The sequence below is a fragment of the Alexandromys fortis genome, unplaced genomic scaffold, assembly GCF_014885135.2.
Source record: "Alexandromys fortis isolate MF-2015 unplaced genomic scaffold, M_Fortis_MF-2015_v1.1 scaffold_8_9099976_23576923, whole genome shotgun sequence".
Lineage (NCBI taxonomy): Eukaryota > Metazoa > Chordata > Mammalia > Rodentia > Cricetidae > Alexandromys > Alexandromys fortis.
In genome coordinates this window covers 9,808,085-9,829,985 of record NW_026067899.1, presented here as the reverse complement: position 1 = coordinate 9,829,985, position 21,901 = coordinate 9,808,085, and the positions used below count along the sequence as shown (strand labels likewise).

Here is a 21,901-nt window from a genome sequence, read left to right as displayed (position 1 = left end):
TATCTCAGACCCTGTCAAGATTGCCACTAGCATTTTATTTCTTTAGAGCAGTCTGCAAAGAGAGCATGGCTTGTATTTTCCTGCTTGAAAGTAACTCTAGGGTCTGCCATGTACTACTACAGCTCCAGGGAAACTCAGTAATAATGACGTCAGTGTCTCTGGTAACAGTGTAGTACTTTCAGCATAAAGTATGAAAGTAGGTGCCATGTAGACACAATAGATCCTCTTAATAAGCTTTGAGCCTGAGTTAGTTTATACAAGTACCTAAGGCAATACATAGAACTCGTGTGTCTAGTAAATCATGAATATTATCACCATCATTATTGTTTGGCTCATAGAAAGTCTAAAGAAAGAGGAAGTCAATCAAGGGCTAAGTCAGAAGGGGGAGTTCCCAAAGTAATATGTGAGCTAATTTCAATATTAATACAAACTTATAGTTTTTATTTAGCTAGCTCCTACTGAAAATAATGACTGTTCACACCATGCTCAGTAATGAGAACATGACCTATGAGTATCATATGCCCCTTCAGGCTTTCTACAATCATCAAACATTGTCTTTGTCACTGTCCCATCTCCCACTCTGTAATCAGTGATATTTTATAAAATTGTTTAATGATTCAGCTAGTCTTAAGTGCATTATAGGGATAAGAATCCCCAGAACAAACATTTAGGAATGATCTGTTTTACTCAGTTACTTCAAAAAGTCAGAAATACAGTCTCGGGAACCTATGGCGATAGCTCTGAGAGTCAAACCTGAACAAATCTGACCTAGACATGAGAGCTATAGAGATAGAATGGTTATGTGTCTCATCCATCACAGTATGACCGACAGCTCTACAACAGAAGGCAAATTAACAAGGGAAAATTATGCAAATTCATTTAATAAGTCTCATGTGGCATGAGTTTTAGAAAGAAAGAGCAGGAAAAAATTTTCCTTTTTATGCAGTTATGCAGAAATAAGATCAGAGAACAAAAGGCCTGCTGTAAAGGAAATAGCCACAGATACAGAGTGCTCAGAAACACCTCTTTGTTCAGATCTTCCTTGACCTCTCCCTCATATTCTTTCCCTTTGTGGAGAAAGCAGAACACCTGTATAGTAAGTGACTGACGACCCACCTTCAAGGAAGATGGGGCAGAGAAAGCTTTTATGGCAAAATCTCTGAGGAGAAAGGCAAAAGGTGGCTGTGAAGCTTAATATATTACTTGTCAACCTGGCTATATTGAATGATAGCTAGAAGTTCATAAAGCAAGTTCTAGGTGTACCTGTGTGGATGCTTCCGGAGATGATTAGCTTGTGGGTCAGGAAACAAAGTGGTGATGTGGGATAGCCTTCTGTATATGTGTTGCTCTTATTGATTAATGAATAAAGCTAATTTGGCCTATGGCAGAGCAGAATATAGCCAGGTTGGAAGAGATAGAGGGAGAGAGAGTAGGAAGAGTCAAGGAGAAAGATGCCTTGGAACCTTGCAAGTAGGTCACAACCTTGTGACAATACATTGATTAATGCAGATGGGTTGTTTTAAGATGTAAGAGTTAGTTAATAAGAATCCTGAGCTAATAGGGCAAGCAGGGTTGTAATTAATATGGTTTCTGTGTGATTATTCAGGTCTAGGTGGCCAGGAATGAACTTCTACAAAGTTGAGAATGTTTGTCTAAATGAGGGCAACACCCTTCAGTAGACTGGGGGTTCCAGAATGAAATAAAACATCAAAAGAATTGGGAGGCTCCTACAGGACTATCTCTGTTCAACTCTCACTACATAGGTGATGTTTTGGGCTGCTGCCTCCATGATCTGCTGAACCAGATTCTTCAGCCTCTGAAGGCTAATTTGCACAATCTATGCATCTTTGATCCTTTTTTATCCTGAGACTGCCAGTTGTAGGACTGAGAAGCTATTGGTTTCTCGAGCTCTCAGGCCTACAACCACTGTAGGACTGTTTAGACTTTGTTCAATGTCTTAGTTACTTTTCTACTGTTGTGATAAAACACCATGACCAAGACAACTTATAAAACAGAGCATTTGACTTAAGGGTTAGAGTCCACGATGGAAGAGCAAAGGAATAGCTGAGATTTCACATCTTGATCCACAACCACGAACAGAACGAACACTAGAGATTGTACAGGTCTTTTGAAATCTTAAAGCCCACCCTCTGTGACAGACCTCCTCCAACAAGGCCACACCAGCTAACTCTTGCCAAACAATTACACCAACTAGGGACCAAGTATTCAAGTATATGAGCCCATGGGGGCCAGCCTCATCTAAACCATCATAATCATAAACCAATCTAGTAAATTCCCTCTTTCAATTAGAAGTGTGTTCTGTTGACACTGCTCGTCTGGAGCAGAAGTAAGTTTCCTACCTTTGCAGCTAAGCTAGGAGTCATAGCCAAAGGGCTTGCAGGGTATCTGGCAGCTGGGCTAGCATTTGGCTCCTCAGATACATAGGGAAAGAAGTAATATATTGCAAAACAAAAATAGCCAGAGATTACATAGACAGGATGGTGAGAGATGAGGGGAATCAGGGAGCATAGACCATTGTCATGATGCAAGATAAATATCTACCTAAAATAAATGTATTTCGTGTGTAACTCCTTTGTGTATTTGTGGGGTTTTTGTTTTGGGGTGTGTGTGTGTGTGTGTGTGTGTGTGTTTTAAAAATATTCGCTTGTCCATTCTTAAGTAGTTGTCATCCATCTTTTTGTGTAAAATGTATCTTTATGGATGTAAACAAGGCTTCTAAAAGCCCCATCTGCCCTCTGAGAAACACAGCAAAGATAGGAATACCACAGACGCCCCCCACCCCAGAGACAGATAGACCTGATGGTAGTTAACTTTTGTTCTCAACTTGATTGGATCTGGGATAAGGTTAAGAGTCAAACCTCTGGAGTAGTCTGTGAGGGCCCTTCCAGAAAGGCTTAACTGAGCGGGGATGAATCCTGCTCTACAGCAGGCAGCACCTTCCTGTGGCCACTCAAACACAAAAAGAACCCAGGGAAAGGAAGAGCTATGTTCACCTGCCATTCTTGTACTTCCTGGTGCTTGCATCTGTCCCGTTGCTGCTACCGTGACCATCCTTCACTGAAACTGGAGCGCAGATTCTTCAGCTTTCCAATGAGGACTAAAAACCAGCGGCTGTCCAAGGCTCCCTACACACCTTTAGCACCAAACTGAAATCCCTGAATCATCCAGTCTTGAGGATGAGCAGGTTGTGGGTTCTCAGCCTCTAGCATGTAGAAAGCTGGTGTCGCGCAGGCGGCCACCGTCATGAAAGCCTATCTAGCAAGTCTCCTTTGTGAGATATGTCCATCCGATCAGTCTGTCCCCATAAAGAGCCTCAACTAACACACCTGACAACTAATACGTCTGCTATTCACGGTCTCTGGGCTTGCCTTGTCACCCGAAAGATATCAAATTTACAGGATAATTGTGAAAATAAAATAAAAATAGCCTAGCCTGGAAGAGGTACACAATACATGTTAGCTTCCTGCCCCTTTCTTTCATTGAAATTTGCAAACTAGGTGTTAAGGTAATAAAAAGAATCTCCACGTCTCCAAGATTAGCCTTTTGTGGAGCAGCTCAGTTTCAAGGCAATCTAATTAACACCCATCGTCACCTTCACCCACACGGGCCTCTGCTCCAACAGCAGTTAATCACTAGCGGGAGGTCACAGGGCTTCTCCAGGCCTCCTGAGTCTTACTCCCAATTTATAGTTCTGAGCGTGTTTGCTACAGGAAATTTAAATATGATGACAACATGGTATTTTATTTGTGGTTCTAAAAATAGACAGGCAGATACTTTGAATTGATGCTTCCCCTCGTCCTAATTTCAAATATAAACAGAATATCTAGAAATGCATAAAATACTTTGGATCACATATTTGGGATCATTTTTATATTGATTTATGCAGCATTTATTTGTGCTGCAGTAGAGCAGCTTTTTGTGGGCTGTAAATACTTTTCTGTTTCAAGAATTTAATTTTTTTTAATTTATTTAATTTTATTGTGCGTCTATGAGGACACACATGCATTCCAGAGAGTGCGTGTGCAGGTAAGAGGACTGTCTTGTAGAACTGGTTCTGCCACATCCCTGGACCGCTTTTTAGGTCTTTAAAGACATGAGATGTCACAGAGTTTGTCATGCTGACGGCATGTAACAAATGACCAGGATAGCAGCACATCTGTCTGGATCATGTGGCAAACAGTAGCACATCTGTCCGGATCATGTGGCAAACCAAAACTGCCACCTCACATCCAGGAAGGAAAAGAGAAGAGGAAGAGGCCAAGGTCTTCCAGTCTCCCACACTGACCCATTGGCTATAAATCCCCAAATCCCCATCTCCCCTATATTCCCCCCACGATTTCTGTGTGTGTCAAGCTGGAAACTAAGCAGCTTCTTAATGCGTGGGCTTAGGCAGGGTAGGGTGGGTGGGGTGGGGAGAGTCAACTCATGTTATTCAAAATCCAAGCCACAGGACCAGTTTGAAAATTAGTGCCAACCTCAACCATATTGTGAATGCCATCCTGTTAGTGATCTGTGCAGTAGATAGTCAGGTGTCCTACGAGTCCAATTTCCCTGACTGTTCTCCCCCACTTCCTTTTGCTACCTGAGGGTTCACATCCATAGGTTCTAATATATCCAAGTTATGGCAATCCTCTCTCCTGTCAATTGGAAAAATGTCAGACTCCGAGCCATAAATAAATAAATAGCTGCATTTTTTTTCTTCAGTTCTTCTGGAATGTAAACCTCTCATCTCTATCCAGTTATCACAGACAGCTTTCTACAGTGAGGGCTGCATATATGAGCAGCCAACACAGCGCAAGTACCTAGAGAAGGAACAGGATCCTGAATCTCCATCAGGATTTAATTCTGCCATCTTTTAAGAGTTAGCATTGAACAGGACCGAGAGGCGACTTAGTTGTTAAGACCTCTTGCTGCTCTTCTGCAAGACCAGAGTTTCGTTCTCATATGTGTATGGGGGGGGTCACAACCATGTGTAACTTCAACCACAAGGAATCTACAGGCACCCACATCCATATGACACACTCCTCCACACACACAAAGGAATAAACATGAAATCTAAAAACTTAAGGAAATACCTTGGTAGAAGAGGAAAAATTATGTTTTAACCCTGCTTTAAAACAGACATCAATGGAAATAAAGAAAATGAAACAAATAAAGGCTTTTAAATAAAAAACTTGACTTCTGGGCTGTTTACAGGTAGGCGAGCGCGAAAGCAGAGGCAGGGTCCTTGTTGCTGAGTGGAGACAGTAGAATCACATAGTTAAGTAAAGGCAAGACCAACAATAGCAGAACCAAATAAGGGAGGAGCAGAGTTGCAAACATTTGTTGAATTCAAGAGTAAAGCAGAAATGGTTCAGGGGCACAGGCTGTGAAAACTGCCTGCTCCAAATCAGGAGCACAGTTGATCAGAATTAGGTCATTATTTAAAAACAAGAACACAAAAGACCAGAAGGAAACGGATGCTTAGCCAACGCCTTGCGTCAGACTTTCTCTGGAAAGAAACCGTAAGAGACCTTAAATATGTCTTCTACAGCTTCTCTGTCCTCCCTTGATTGCAGAAGCATCATTTACGTGCCCTGTTTCCCAGACTGCAGGAACCACCCTGGAAGAAAGACAAAAGTCTCAGCGCCTACACATCAAACTGGTCCAACCACGTGATCTGCTGTAATTCCTTAAGAAAACACGTCCATGTACCGAACTGTCTTGTTCTGTCTGTACACATAGCTCGACTCTGGATGGATAACTGACATGTAAAGCCATACAAGGAGGATTTTTCTTACATTACGAATAAGAGCTAACCTATTTCAAACATCGGACTATGAGGATGTGGGAAGTGACAGATTTTTGTCACGTTTCTCCAACTTCAACTAATATAGCTAATATACTTAAATAAGTGTGATTGTTGAATGCTGGCATAACAGGGCATAGTAAAAGCTAATCCCCCCTCCATACAAAAGTGTGCCTGCTCAATAGGTATTGTCTTCTGTAGGTGTCCTCAGTCCGAGGGGGAAGAGGCAGAAGCAGCAACAGAAAGCTTTGTAAACGGCCCATGGGCTCGAAGGAGACAGCCCTCCAAGAAACAGACTTCCATGAATCAGCTCAACGTTTTTCCAGAGTATAAGAAATATATCGAATTGGGGAGCCTGGGGACAAACCCTAATTTACATTAAGTGGCACACTCCTATCATAAGGCTCCTTGCACAAGTCTTCTTAACAGAAATCTGTGTCAACGGTAAAGAAAAAATAAAGGCATCTGGTTCAGAGACAACTTTCAGTCTTCCAGGCCCAGGGATGTTCTCCAGATAAGGGCAGGTAAAGGCAGGAAGTTCTGCCAGAGAGAGAGAGCCCCATCTTGTCAAGCTATTGAGAAAAGCTGCCAGGCCTTGGGGAGACTGCATCCTCCACCAGTCATCAAAAGCCTTCCAACAGTGTGCTCTTGCCCCAAACCCATCTTCTTCCCCTTGCTCCTCAAATGGGGTGCTTGAAATGCTTCTTGGTAGTGAACACAAGTTTAACCCTTTTCAGTGTGAGAGCTGCAGAGACACTAGAAATGGAACAAAATTCTTCTTTTTCTCCTATTTTCCACTTGCTTCTTTTTCCTATTTCATGACTGACACCTGGGCTTGTGGGGTTTACCTAGTTCACCTCAAGTCGTAGTGTCTATGTATGGGGGGCTTCTTGTGAAAATTTCAGCACTCTGTCTGTTGACAACTTCCCCATGGACGTCACAGATATCCCTAAAGCTGATTTGCCAGGCTCAGTTCATCTGCACTTGGGAAGTGATCCCTGTTTACCCGGCACACAGAGGCCATTCCTGCTGTGGACAGCCAGGCAAACTTCCTGCGACCTGGAGATCTAGAAAAACCTCTCCTTCACCTCAGTATGGACCTCAGTCTTGGGGAGAAGGTCTCTTCTCCACATTGGTTGTTTGCCCGGGTTCTCTATCAGAGACTCAGGATAGTCTTACGAGTTATTGCCCACTCTTAGGAGAGGGGCCCCTGGCACAATGTGCCATATTAAAATTTCCCATTCAAATTACTCATTGGTTTCTGTCTCCTAGTTGGACACTGACTGATGTCAGGGGATGGAGGCCACCTTTATTGTGGAAGACCAGACTTTTAAATGCTTACATAACCCCTCAGATATACACAGAACCGGAGTAATTTTGATGCTCTGCCAGTAATCTATTTGAAATGAGTCTATCATTGTAACTAATATAAGTGAAACAAAAATGAATTATAATTCAAATTTCAGAAAGGTCATCATATTAAATCTTCAAAGTAAAACAAAACTCAGAAGCAAACTTCAAATCTAAGGGGCCTAATCAACCGTCCGGTGTCAGTATCGCTATACCTACATATCTTCCTGAATTTACCATTTTGGTGACCGGCTAAACAAGGTCCAGGGATCTTCCTTTAAATTTTATTATTAGTGGTATTACTATTATTGTTTGTATAGTGTGTGTGTGTGCATGCATGAGTGTGTTTCACATGTATGTGCAGCTCCCAGCAGCTTAGATCACAACATCACAAGTGGTCAGGCACTTTGGAGCTTAGCTCTTTAAGGCCCCTACTAATCTGTCAGCACCATCGGTCAGCTGTTTGATACTGAGCAAATCAGTTTGGCTTTTCCTGTCTGGTTTCCTCTTCTTTGATGTGGATGAATTTAGCCACGTTATCCAGAGAAGTAGCACGCCCCATGCACAATTGCTCTACACATTTAGCTCTATTTGAACCTTTCCCGAGTAACCGTAACTTGTCATCTTTCTTAGAACCTATGTTTATTGAATCTTCTATTCTGGATCAGGCCTCTTACAAGATATAATCAAATTTAAAAGGAACTTAACCGGTACCCTAAAGAATCTTGCAATCACTCCGCAAGCTTCGGCCAGTTAATCCTGCCAGCATCATTGTGACATCAGGCTAAGCAGTTTTCAAAGGTTAGATCTCATAGTGAGTCCGACTTGTTTTATTAAAGTCATGGGGAAGCCAGGGCCATGGGTTTTCCTGTCTCAGCAGTTTTTCTCTCTATCTGATTTCTTTCTCGCTGTTGTTGTGACTTAGAGGTTACGGACAAGCTAACATATTTTTTTTATCTCCTCATTTACAGAGAATTACAAGTATGAACTATGAATCTTGCTAATATTAGACACTATATAAGTTCTAAATTACCGCGCTATGTGTACTCACATGGAAAATTATCAGTGACCTTGGGTGTCTCGCAACGATTTCAATTTCATCAACTTATCAATCCAAGAGAAACCTATTTTAGGCATACATATTAGTTTTCTGCCATTTATAAATTTTGAACCTCTTTAATAGGAGGCAGTAATTTCTATTTCATCCTAATTATTTAAGCCCTTTTCTAGGTTTCTCAGTTTAGAAAGAAAATGCCAATGAGGCCTTGGGTTGGTGAATCTCACTCTCATCAAACAGGAATTCCAGTGCACAGATAAAATAAGAGCATTATTTGGCTATAAACTAAATGGATTAATGCCTTAGATACTGAAAGAGAAAGCAGGCCATCTAATGATTGACATAGACCCTTCTAGAACATAATGCCTCATTTTCTGATGGGAGTCTGTCAACTTGCAGATTTTTAATGAAAACATAAGCAGTTCATCTTGTACTCTGTAGACTGGCTAAGCTGTCTGTAACAGATTAGAAATGTTGAAAAAAAAGCTGAACAAATAAATCAGAGAAATTAAAATGTACATGATCATTTTCCTTAAATAGGGGCAATGCATCCTCCAAGGCAGTTCCGTTTGCCTAGACTGGCGTTTGAGAAGAGACTGTAAGCCTAGCTTGCTCCTCCATGTCATAACCACAGCAGCCCTTCTGTGTCACCCTCCTTCCCTACACTGTTCTCTTCCTTTATCCAACTGTACTATGATCACAAGCCCATCCCAAGATCAAATTTGTAGACAGAGAGTAGTGTACCCTGCTTTCTTGGACTGCCAGACCCCCCCCTTCCAAAAAAAAACTTAAATTAACCCATTTCTATTCATCTATGTGCTGCCCCAAGGCTCACTGTGACCTCAGCTTACATACTGTTCATTCTGCCTTTCTGCTTCTTCCAGGTCTGTCTGTCCTTCTGACCCCCAGCTCGCTGGTCCCCTGCTGGCTTCCTGACTCCCCTTTTATCTCTTTGCCCACCAGACTAGTCTATCCCTCCTCTGCCTAGTTATTGGTTGTTAAGCTTTTTATTAGTCCAATCAGGTGCCTTAGGTCGGCAAGGTGAAACAGCAACCCACCTTTACATAATTAAACAAACGCAGCGTAAACAAACGCGACACATCTTTACATAGTTAAGCAATTATTCTGCAGCACTAACAATGTAATACATCTTCACATAGTTAAACGAATATTCTACTCCACAACAGAGTAGAGGTTGGAAGTGGTACATTCTCAGTTGACCACTATTCTGTCAGTCTGGAAGCTTCCAGAATGGCATGAAGTAATCAAAAGGTGGCAGAGAAAACACTCCGCCACCCTGAATTCTATAGTGTTGCTGAGTGGTTGAATGATTGAATAATAAGAGACTCTATGCTTAAGTGCATGACACTAGACAGGCAGACATGCCAGCTATCTGTAGATATTTGCTAAAACCATGGGCATTGGAGACACATATGAGGGCTTCTGCATACTAGTTATTTGTGCTTTGACTGGGTTAATTCGCTTTTTATGCATCCATTTTTGTATCTATAGACCAGCACTTTCACCATGGAGTACTTGTAAAAATTGAACAAAAAGATATGAGTTAAGTGCTTGGAATTGTGTCAGGGCCATCATACATATTTTGTTAGTCATTGTTTTCAGAGATTCTAGTCCCCTTTCAGGGTTCACAAACAACCATCATTTGTCATATATTTGATTTATTTGTAAAGAAAGAAGAAACTTGTTGAAGTGAGCTACTTACTTCCTAAATACCATAATATTAATTTTCTATAATAAACCAAATTTGTTTTCTAATTGCTCCTATTCACTAGTCTTGAGGCCCACCTTGAAGAATTTAAATGGTGTTTGAATACACTTGCTTCCTTTCCCCTTTCTCCAACAAAACCATTCCTCTTTCCTGAAATCATGTGGTTATGGCATGGATGAGTACTCAATAGCTGTTTGTCTTTGGTCTCAGAGGTGGTTGGAAATCAGGAATGGGGCTTCCTTTTTTCCAAGGCTCTTATTAGTTTGTGGTATTGTTCAGCGATTTCACATGATGCCTCTAGTAAAACTCAAGTCGCTTTTGTATGCCTGCCCCTAAATTGAGTCATATCCACCCTTCCTAGGCACAAGCAGCATTTTTCCTTTTATTTCGTTTGTAGGGTGGTAGTACTTTGTAATTGCTCCTATTAAACTTCATGTTGTAATCAGCCAGTTATTAAAGTGTGTGCAGCTATTTCTAGATTTTGATTCTATCAGACTTTGGTCCATTATCTATCACAATAGCTTTTTTTCGTTGGATAGCCAATAATACTGCTTGTCAAATAAATGAGCCTAACAGAAGGCTAGGGAACCTAAAACCCTACTTTTATTGCCATTCTCCAGATAATAAACCTAAAGTACCTCTTAACCGCTCAGCTTGTATACCTAAAAAACTTTATTTTAAGAAGTGCCAAGAATATTAAAATCATGTCTGTCATTAAAACTGTAAATACTCTTCTATAATATTAACAAGCAAATGAAGTCTTTAAAAATCTACTTTAAAAGCAATAAGAACAAGCAAACGCCATAAATTAAACCTAAAAGAAACAGTAAATTCTTTAAGATTATGGAAAAGTATAAAGTAAAGTTTTGACCCTTGTTCTTTTATTTCTTCAATGCCTACTCTTCATGAGTAGTTCCTGGCTAAGAACTGTCTCTTTGCCCACACAGTGGTGTTACATTATGCAGTGATTGGGCTATGACGTTTCCTCATGCTCCCACACAAAAGGCCTGTGTTAAGAGCTTGACGGCCAGATGGCGAGCATTTGAAAAGTGACTGGATTATAAGGGCTTGAATTTCCTCAACAGATTAACCCACTGATGGATTTGTAGCTTAGTGATGCGTTATTAAGAGGTGCGCCTGCTTGGGAAAATTATGTCTTTAAAAGTGTGTCTGTCAAAGATGTACCTTGTCCCTGCCTGGCTCTTGTTGGTATCATTCTGTCTCCTAGGTGACACTGTAGACTCTGCAATGACGTTTTACCTCACCATACAAACCATGAAGTGAATGAACCCTGTGAGATCAAGAGTCTGCAGAAATCCTTCCTCCCTTAACCCATGTTCTCAGATGTTTTGTCACGGTGACATAAAGGTGACTAACACATCCTACGTTCATCTTTCTCAATGAGTCGAGAAATGGTTATTTGCATGCATTCTTAAGTTCATGAGCTCAGACTGGTAAGATAGCTCATAGCATTGTATGTAAGAGCACTTGCTTCCAAAGCCTGATACTTTGAGTTCAAGAAATAGGTAATATATGGTTATTAAACAAACAATTAAACAAGCACTGATATAAGGCCAATCATTAAATTGAATTATAGATTAAATATAGACCTATAACACTCCTTCCTATTTCCAAAAGCTCAGGGAATATCTTGAGGTCAGAAGGATTATAAGAACAGGAGATTGGAGGAGAGTTTGAGAAAGGTTCTTCTGGATCCGATATGTCTGGTGTATTCTTGAACTCACTGGAGCTGTGGTCACCTGCACAAGGCTTACACAAGATTCGGCTTGTCAACACATCATTATGAAAGAGGGGAGGGTTAAAGAAACCCTCTACCTTTTTAGGGGACTAGTGACAGTCAATGGTGGGTTAAGGAAGATGTTTCACTTTCTCTAGTGATGTAGCCACTGTCAAGTTGCCTATGCTTCAGTAAAGAATTTCCCACCCATGCTCATACAGGTGGTCCTAGTGAAACACACACAGAACGACATGAAGGCAGGAGATGGACTTCTTAGGAGGGAGAAAGCTTTTAGCAGGACTGGGGGCATAAAACAGGCTAACGGCTTCTTACAAGGACGTACATGTATGGAACTTACGAAGAATAAAAACAACATATTTTGAAGAATTGTAACAAAGTTAGTTCCCTAGCTAGCTCCTCTCCCCATAGTCCCCATCCATGCTAGCCCTGAATTCTACCGAAAGTGGATACTGAAAGGATCCATATTGGCTCAGGACCCCCAAGACCAAGTTCTCAGTGCAAAGGAGATTTATCTGCCCCAGAGGAACCAAGGACCGATCAGAGACAAAGACAGGAGATAGAGATGGGTGAGGAGGGGAAGAGAACAAGGGAGAGGAGACAGAGGATATCTGTCTTATGGAATGGCAAAGATGACAAAGGGTTGCCTCTGGATAGAGTGGAGGCAGAAGTGGCTCATGGGAAAATACTTATATAATAAAGTTATATGAGGATGAGGTGTTTAATTTTAACTGGGCATGTTAATTAGGTGAGTCAAAGGGGGCTTTCGACTTCTGGACTTCAATACATTGTAACTAGACCTTAGGAGTCAGTTTCAGGAGAAGGAAGTGGCCAAATAAGGGAATAGACCTTGGTGACTAGCTTTAGGCATGTTATCTAACAGTTTTTCGCAAGGCAGAGGGAATGGGGAGAAGGGCAAGGCCTGCCAAAGCCGTGTTTGCCATGCTTGGGCTGGCTAGAGTCCTTTCAGATACCAAACATAAGTATCACCACTAAGGAAGAAATATTTGGCATAAATTTATAGTAATCCTTGAGCTCGCATGATCAGCTAGTTTCCTCTGCACATGGTTTATAGAAGCTGGGGAAGGTTTTTGATGGTAAATTGCATCCCAGGATCAGTCGGTCCTGCTGTAGCCATAGACCAACAAAATCTTAGAGCTTTCGCCTATCAACAATTAGAGCCAGGAAAATGCTTCTATTCCCACAAACCCCAGGAGCACGCATCTCCTAGATGCCTGGTGAAAGAACCTAAGTAAAGTTTCTGAATTAACCATCTACTCCTGTGTCTCACAGCTACCTACCTAACTTCTTGGCTGGATTCACAGGTCTCAGAGTCTCCCTGAAACGCAGTGGTTAACAGCACCGAATCTTAGTTAGCAGTTAGCAAATAGACCTTGTCTTGTACTTTCTCAGAGGCAGAGGGAAAGAACAGCCATAGAGGATTCTTCATGGGGAGACCTTGCACATAGACTTACACTGAGAACACGTCTACCCCATGGTGCTGCTGCTTGTATTGGTTAGCCAACAAATCTTGGGCGTTTATCTGTCTGAACAGGCACCTAAGTTTTCCCCCCAAACCCTAACTTGGGCTTGTCATTCATTTTCCCCTACCACCCATGACTATCTGCTTCTTCTTTTCCTACTGGAATTTCTCTGAGAGGTTAAAAAAGGTAGAATAGGGGGCAGGAATAGACAAAGGAGTCAATAAAGACAACAAGGTAAAATATTCAGTTACCTTGCCGAGACTCTAATTTAGTCAATGATATCTTGGGCTTTTCATTTCACACGCTTGCACATAACTTCTTCAAAAAACATCTCTAACTTAGCTTCTATACCATAGTCTCGGAAGCCTCCCTCAGTGTCGCACCTGGTTGAGGCCAATATTCCAGGAAAAGCCAGTTTTCAGTACTTTGGATTTCAGCCAAACTCAATGCCCTAAGTAGCAGAGGGAGTCAGGACAGGATGGGGGGAACAAAAATGTGGGTATTTCCCAGTCGATATGGGAGCACCTCTTCCCCCCAAAGAAATGTACTTTTAAAAGCTTGCTTCATAACTGTAAATTCTTAAGGAGTAAACTCCCCCACACCAATGATACCTTAAGCTTTCGGTATTTCTCTTAGTTGTACTTAACATTGCTAAATTTTTGTTTTCTGATGCACAAACGCATGTTTAATGTTCGCTGTTTCATCAGTGAGATTGTTCTAAGTACGCAGCACTGGAAGAAATGCCTCACTACGTATTTACGAGTAAAAAGAACAGTTTTAATTACATGCTTATTCAGCACTTTAGAAACTTTTTTTTAAAAAAAAGTAGTTTTAGAGAATAATTCCACAAGACGCAGCAGTACCTCCGATATGTTTAAAATGTAATTTAAGAGATGGTAGTGCTTTAACGTGGCAACGAAACCAGACCACAAATCAGAAACTGTACATTTCCGTTTCTATTACCTGGAATTCTGGTGGATGCCTCCACGGACTTCTTAACTCAGCGGGTAGACTGCCCACTGCATCCAATCTTGTCCTGGCTTCTGGCCTTGCCACAGAAGAGCACGGTGCCCTGAGTATGAAGTCGCACTTAGATTCAGATGACACAGGGCAGCTGATGCTCCTAACTTGGTGACTCCAAGGGCTCCTTCTCTCCTGTTTCCTCCTCTGTAGCAAAAGGGAAATGGGACAGAAGGTGTCTAAATTTCCATGTCTAAAATTTTATGACAAAGAAAAATGTCCAAATATCACTGCCTTCCGTGTGCGTGTAAATCTTACAGGTTAGTTCCCCATGGCCTGAGAGAAGCACTTCCCACCCCATGAGCTAGAACATGGGATCATCTATGTAGACAGTGACCTACGTCTCAAACTGGAAATTCTGTCTAAAGAGACTTCTTGGCTTCTACCTTTCTTGCCAGTATCTATGGTCACACTCTAGAATCTTAAGCCACGCCTTATTTTTCCCCCCAGGCTTCAATCAAGTGGCCTCTGAAAGTCAGAAAGCAAAGAAAACTTGGATTTTGTTATTTGTAAATACAATGATTTGGGGGTCAAATGTGACTCAATGACTAAAATGCCATTTTCCAAGTAAGCTCACCTTTAAAACTCTCTACATGAAAAAATGCTTCTTCCAAAAAATTCCATGTTTATAATTTCTAAATGTTTTTTAATGCCTTAACATTAAAGGCATTAAAATATTCAGGTGAAATATCATTGCTTCAAAAGGAAGTCAGAGTTATAGTCACGGGTGGTTTCAGAACATTTTCTGGTAGTTTTTGCTTCATTTCAATATCTTATCCTGATTGGCTGTTGATCGTTACAAATAAGGAAGTCTTCAAGGCAGGGGATTTTTCAGTGGAAGTCCCCAATTCAACACAAGGGAGAGCTCAGGACAGTTCAGGCAGCGCTGCTCAGCAGTAGAGCCGGGGCAAACAAATGGCTTCCAGCATGTGTACCTGCTTACAGCTTTAAAGGAAAGTAATCTGTGAAGTGAAGCGTCTAACCTGGAAACGAGGTAATCTAATCTTCCTAATTCCTACTCACTGTTAGCATAGCAAGGGGGTTGGGACGCCTTAAGTACAGCAAGATCTGTGCCACTCCTGTACCAGCCCCTGACACGAGTCAGTAATGTCTCTGTCATCATCTTCACAGTTAGCAATCTGGCCTTTAAAAAAGCCAGGATCCGAGGAAAACTTAAAACACTTGTGGTTCTTTTCTCTTTTCCTCTAACCTTTATGCTAGAACTTTTTATGTCGTGAATTGAAATGAATTTTGTAGGTGTATATCTGATATGTAAGCCTTCTCAAAAAGTGATTTTTTTTATACCGTAAAACTGAGAAACATTTGGCCTAAGTTAGCTTGCTAAGTTGAAAGTAAGTTAAGAGAATATGTAGTCATACTTCTTGCTGATATTTCAAAAAATCAATCCCAGCACGATCGAATGTGCCCATTCAAATAGGAAATTAACTTACTTTTAGTCTCGTAAGAAATACGTGGTATGAATATTTTATGATAGCAATTATTAGCCTTTTAAGGATTTCTAAATACAGGAATCACATCTTACTTTGTTACCAACGATTCCTTTCATCTTCATCACCATAATTAATGTTGAAGACTACATAATATTATTTCCTTAAGGATAATCATAGATTAAATATCAAGAACTATTGTCAGTATTGTCATGTTTTCAGACACTCGATAGGAGTGTCTGTTAGAGGGAAATGATCGTATACTTTCAGGGGTACTCGTTCAGTGGCATAGTCAGACAAGGCTCAAAACCTCTCACCAGCTCATTTCTCCTGGCTTTTTATCATCGCTGCCCTGCCCTTTTACAGTGGTCAAACCATGTTTAGGATGTTTTACCCAAGCTGCAGTAGGATGGGAAAAGGAGAAAATGATTTCATCCAAGTCACAGAATAATCAGGTCGTTCCTAGAAACTGTGTCCCTTCTCACTCATCCACCGCCATCTCTCTGGTCCCCTAGGAAGACAGCTCCTAAGGTGTAAGTAAACACCTAGCATACTAGTCTGCCTCTGGGGGATGTGGAACCGTATGCCAACTCATTTTGCCTAAAATGATGCTCAGAAGCCGAGGATTGTAGAGCAATGTCCAATTATTTCTCTTAAACATTTGTGATTATGGCTACCAGGATGGTTCAAAACAAATCTGTTAAATTCCCCCTGGGAAAACCATCTGGTTGGAGTTTTAGAAAATGTGTGCACTAACTTAAGGGAAATGATTGTCCATGAAGTAAAAAAAAAAAAAAAACCTTCATGTCTGTGACCATCCTGTCTTTCTATGTATTGGGGACTCAGTAAACATACGGAGTCCTTTACATTAGACATCATAGACATAAATAGTAGAGTTTATTCCAAGCCAGTTAGCTTTGCCTCCTTTTTATGTGCACAGTAAGGGAATTATTCCTGATTTTATACTCTTTCTAGTGTGTTTTAACTACAGCTAACATCTCAATTTCATAATTTTTAATCTAGTCATTTTATCAATCTATTTCTTCCTAAATTATCCAATTTATATGTGATTTCTACATCAAAAAGAACACATGACATGCTTCCTCCTTGTTTTCTCACCATACCAGCTAGAATTTCTGGATCAGGGCTCGATAACAGAGAAGAAAGCAGTCGCCTGTTATATTTCTGATCTCAGGGGAATTTCCCTAGTGGTTAATATGAAGAACGAGATTGGCTGTTGGCTTGAGGGAAATGCTTTATCATTAAATATATATACCCTGACTTATTAAGGGTGCACTTAATAAAAAATATAAATGTTAAATAATATTCAATGTCTTTGGTAACATTAGCGACAACTATCTGATTTTAGCATTTCTGATGAGGCAGTGATCTGCTATTTTAAAAGACTTAGCAGAAATCAGGTTGCCGCTGTGTTTCTGTGACCAAGCTGATTTATAATTAGCAACTGTATTCTGTTATTTCTCGGATTCAAATAATAAAATTGGTTGATCAAACCAAACCAAGCCTACACATTTCCTTTTTCTCTTCGATCCACATGCTTAGACGCCTCTCTTCTCTCACTTTGGCTTCACAATTCGGTTCACAGCTCAAGCTAACAGAAAAGAAGGGAAACAATGTGGTTGTAAGCCAAGGAGCCCTATCCAGGCGGAGCAAGCAGATCTATAAACAAAGCAGCTGTTCATATGCTCCCTGCAAACAGCTTTCGAAAGTTACATCCAAAGAGGGAAGGAAAAATGTGTGTCCAAATTGTTTATCCTGTCTCTAGTTTACATTAAGAAAATACATACTGGAAAGCACATGTTTGTGATTTTCTGAGGATTTTCGCATTCATATTCATAAGGCAAATTCATCTATATTTTCATTTTATGGAAGCTATCAGTGATGAGTTTCGATACTAAAGTTTACTTTCAGAAAGTAAGTGAGAAAAAAAAAAAAAACGCCGAAACGCTCCATATTCTGACGACAGTTTCATGCACGTGGTCTGTTCCTCGAAATGTTTAGGGAATAGATCCAAAGCATCGACCTTGGTGTTCCTGCTTGCAAGTTACTCTGCGCAACCTTTTCCAACGACTTCTATTGTTTTATATCTTTGAAAATTTAGTGCTGTTTCTTCACACAGTGTAGGTTTTGCTTGAAGACAATTTTTTTTGAAAAGTAATCTTTAATTGAAATTTTTTTGTACAATATATTTTGATCATGATTTTCCCTCCCCCAATCCTTTCCCATACTCCCCCTTCTCTACTCACCCAAACTTGTGTGTTCTTCCTTCTCTCCTCCTCCTCCTCCTCCTCCTCCTCCTCCTCCTCCTCCTCCTCCTCCTCCTCCTCCTCCTCCTCCTCCTTCTTCTTCTTCTTCTTCTTCTCTCTCTCTCTATCTCCCTCTCTCTCTTCTCTCTCTCTAGCAAACAAAAACCAAAACCCAAGAAACACACACACACAAATGGAAATCAAAATAAACAAGCAAAATATCATTAAAACAAACAAACAAAAAATCTAAACAAAGCAAAATGATAACAAAAAAAGTCTACAAAAATATTATTGAGCTTGTTTTGTGTTGGCCAGCCATTCCTGGGCACTGGGCATGCCTGAAGTGTAGTTAACAAACCCAGTGAGACCCCACTTTAGAAAACTGATTTTTCTTTTGCCTTGAATATCAATTACAGTAGCTTCTTGGTTAGGGGTGGAAGGTGGCATCCACTTCCTCTTTTCGGTCCTTGGATTCTGTCTGACTTGAACCTGTGCAGGCTTTTGAAACTATTTTTAAAGCAATTCTTCTGATCATTTTTTTTCAAATGTATAGCCAAATGGGATAGTAGCCTACACTTTTTTTTAACACCATTTCTGTAACCCTTTCTAGTGCTCATTTTGTTTATATTTTCTCTCTTTTCTTGATTGGTATATCACAGAACTAATCCCATGGGTGTGACATTTTATACTTAGCTTTATAAAAATATCTTTTGGCTTACCTTTATTAATATTTTCTTGATATTTTAAAGATTATTTTACTTTTCTCAGTTCTTGATTGAGTGCTTAGTTATGTATTTTTAAGCCTTTATTGTTTTCTAATAATATTTAAGGCTCGGGAATTTTAGCACCATTTGAACTCCACCTGGCAACTGTTTATATGTCTCTTTCACATTAGCCTAATTTACAGTATTAGGACTAATTTGGTTTGACTTTGGAGGTGCGCATGGGGTGGGCACGGGACGTGCTGAGGATTGATCCCAGGATCTTACACAAGCTCACCGTGCACTTTCCCTTACAGTTTTTAATTGCAGTTTTATTTCCTCTTTAATCATAAACAACTTAAGTCAGTTAAATTATCTTAGAACAATTTTAGATTCAGAAAAACATTAAGCAGGAACTATAAACTCCTGTATATCATCCTACCTCCTCCCTTCAAGTCAGTTTCTTCTCTTATTGACGTCTGTATTAATGTAGTTATAACTAATCCAGATTTTTTTTATTTTATTGAGTCTTAAAATTCTTTTCTTGTTTCTTGTATTTATCTCCCCTCTAATCTGTGTTAATCTCTTTCCCCTGGTAATTTGTTTTTCTCTATCCAGTTTTTTGAAATATGCAGGGTCTTACTTTATCCCACCTACCTCAGATTCTCTACCAATGGAATTACAAGAGCCCACCACCAAGCACCATTTACTTGTTTACCGGGGTTCTGGAGATCAAATTCAGGTCTCCATGCTTGGAAGGAAGCATTCTCTGGAGGAGCTGGCTCCCCAACCCTGCTTTGCTTGCTTGCTTTTCTAGTCTTTTTCATCACATTTATATGTTTATGGTGTGTGATGATAAGAGACAACTTGAGGGTGTCTGGTTATTTCTTTCTACCTTGTTTGTGCTCAGGATTGAATTCAGGTGGTCCTGCCTGTTGGTGAGTGTCTTCATACCCCAAGCTATTTCACCAGCCCCTGGTCTTCTTTCTTAATGTGTATGTTAATTGGAATTAAGGTGTCACTGAGCAATATTTTTACTATATAAGCTTTAATGTGTTGCAAGTTTTACTTTCATTAATCTCTAACAAAATCTCTCTTTGGTGATTTCCTTTTTGACTCATTGGTAGTTTAAGACTATGTTGATTCTCACAGGTTGATGTCTTTTCCAGTTTTCCTTGGATTACTGGCGTCTATCTTCATTCCATCTTTGCCAGAGAGGATATTTCAAATGACTTCAATCTTCTGAAATACATTGAGACTTTGGACGGGGCAACTATCGATCTGTCCATCTATCTCTATCTATCTCCAACTATTTGGAGGGTCTATCTTGGAGAAGTGTCCTCGTCCCTTTGCTGAGAGTGTGTGTTCTACTTCCTGTTGGTTTGGCCTAGTTGACATACAGTAGTGTTGCAAGTTGTCTTTCCCCTCTCTGGTCTGTTTTTCTATTCATCATCAAATGTGGCATAACAAAGTCTTCCATGATTATTGTAGTCTGTTTTGCTTCAATTCTGTAAATGTTCTTTTCATTTACTTTAAGGCCCTCTTTGTTGTTTATGTGCATAAATGTTATCTCTTGGTGGACGACTCTTCTTGGTGATATAATCTTATGGTTTGTCTCCTGTAGAAGGTTTTTTTTTTTACTCAATTCTGTCTAATATTAGTACCGTTACCCATCTCTCTTTTGATTATAAGCAAAAATTTTTTTCATCTTTTATTGTTACTATTTTATCTTTGTGTGTTTGTGTACAATGTATGTGTTTTTGTGTGTGTAAGTATCCATGAATTCCTGTGCATGTATGGCACGGCATACCTCCAAAGATCAGAGGACACTCCCAAATGCTTCTCATCTTCCATCTTCGAAAGGTGCCCTTGGTTTAGTTTGGCTTTCTTTTCTACTGGGTACATCAGGTTGCTTGGCCTCTGATTTCTCAGGGATTCTGTCTCCATCACCCATCTTCCTGTAAAGATTCTGGAATTATAGACAAATGCTACAACCTCTAACTTTACATAGTTCTGGGGATAAAAACTTGGATTCTCATGCTAGCTTGGAAAATTCATTACACACTGAGTTAACTCTCCAATCCATATCTTTCGCTTCCATCTATTTGTGTATTTTCATCTAAAACAGTCTCTCCTAGACAGCATGTAGCTTGATCATTTGACTATGTTGGATTGTCCATGTTTGGTCAAGCTCGTCTCTCTATCTACTTTTATAGTAATTACTAATAAGAAAATACTTCTGCCATGTACTTCTTGACGCATTTCTTATACCATACCATACTTCCTTTTTAAAAGTTCAAGCAAAGTAGAAATATCCAGGCTTAACGGTAGATGAATAATTATTAAAACTTGGGCAAAAAAAAAACCAGTCTAATGAACATATAAATAAATGCCTACAAACATTTTATTTTTTACCATGACACAACCTTATACCATAATCACTTACAATAATTCATGTGACATTGTATTTGAAAATAAAGTACAGAATACAAGTGAACTTGCTAGTGAATAGCCAGGTTAAAATGGCATTTAATCAAGAAAACAGACAACAGAGACATCCTATCAACCCAGTGCAAGAAGCTGAATCTGCTCAGATCTGATATTATTTTCTAGTTTTCACTGAAGAATTTGCTATGATAAATTAAAAATAACATCTCTGAATTATTTGAAAAGATTAGGTGTCACCTTTCATGTTATTATTATAAAATTTAAGTATCCCTTTAGTAAAAGAAAAAAATCTTTAAAGGAACATTAATCACTTCCATGCATTCACAATAGAAGGTCTATTTATGAATTTTAAATATTACTAAGAATCTGGTTGAGGGTTAGTTTAGACAATGTGGCTTTTGATATTAAAAGTTCACAAGAAAAACCAAGCCATCTTTTTGTTTTGTTTTGTTTTGTCTTTTGTTTGTTTGTTTGTTTTTCGAGACAGGGTTTCTCTGTAGCTTTGGAGCCTGTCCTGGCACTAGCTCTTGTAGACCAGGCTGGCCTTGCCAAGCCATCTTTTAATTTTGCTTTAATGTCAAACTAAATAAAGCAACTTTAAAATTCAATTAAAAAAAGTTAGTGTGTTTTAAGAAGTATTTCCAAAATTTAATCATTGAGCTTCTTTTATTTTATTTTATTTTATTTTATTTTATTTTTTTGAGACAGGGTTTCTTTGTGGCTTTGGAGCCTGTCCTGGCACTAGCTCTGTAGACCAGGCTGGTCTCGAACTCACAGAGATCCGCCTGCCTCTGCCTCCCGAGTGCTGGGATTAAAGGCGTGCGCCACCATC

At 39.9% G+C, this 21,901-nt stretch overlaps 1 protein-coding gene across 1 annotated transcript in view; it reads left to right on the top strand.

The window, feature by feature from the left end:
* Positions 1–15,063: 15,063 nt before the first annotated feature.
* The window catches only part of Tank (TRAF family member associated NFKB activator), an 83,404-nt gene continuing 76,566 nt past the window's right edge, over positions 15,064–21,901 (top strand). The window contains exon 1 of the mRNA XM_050121693.1: positions 15,064–15,199. The gene's annotated coding sequence lies outside the window, so the exon portion shown is untranslated. The remainder of the gene's footprint in view (positions 15,200–21,901) is intronic.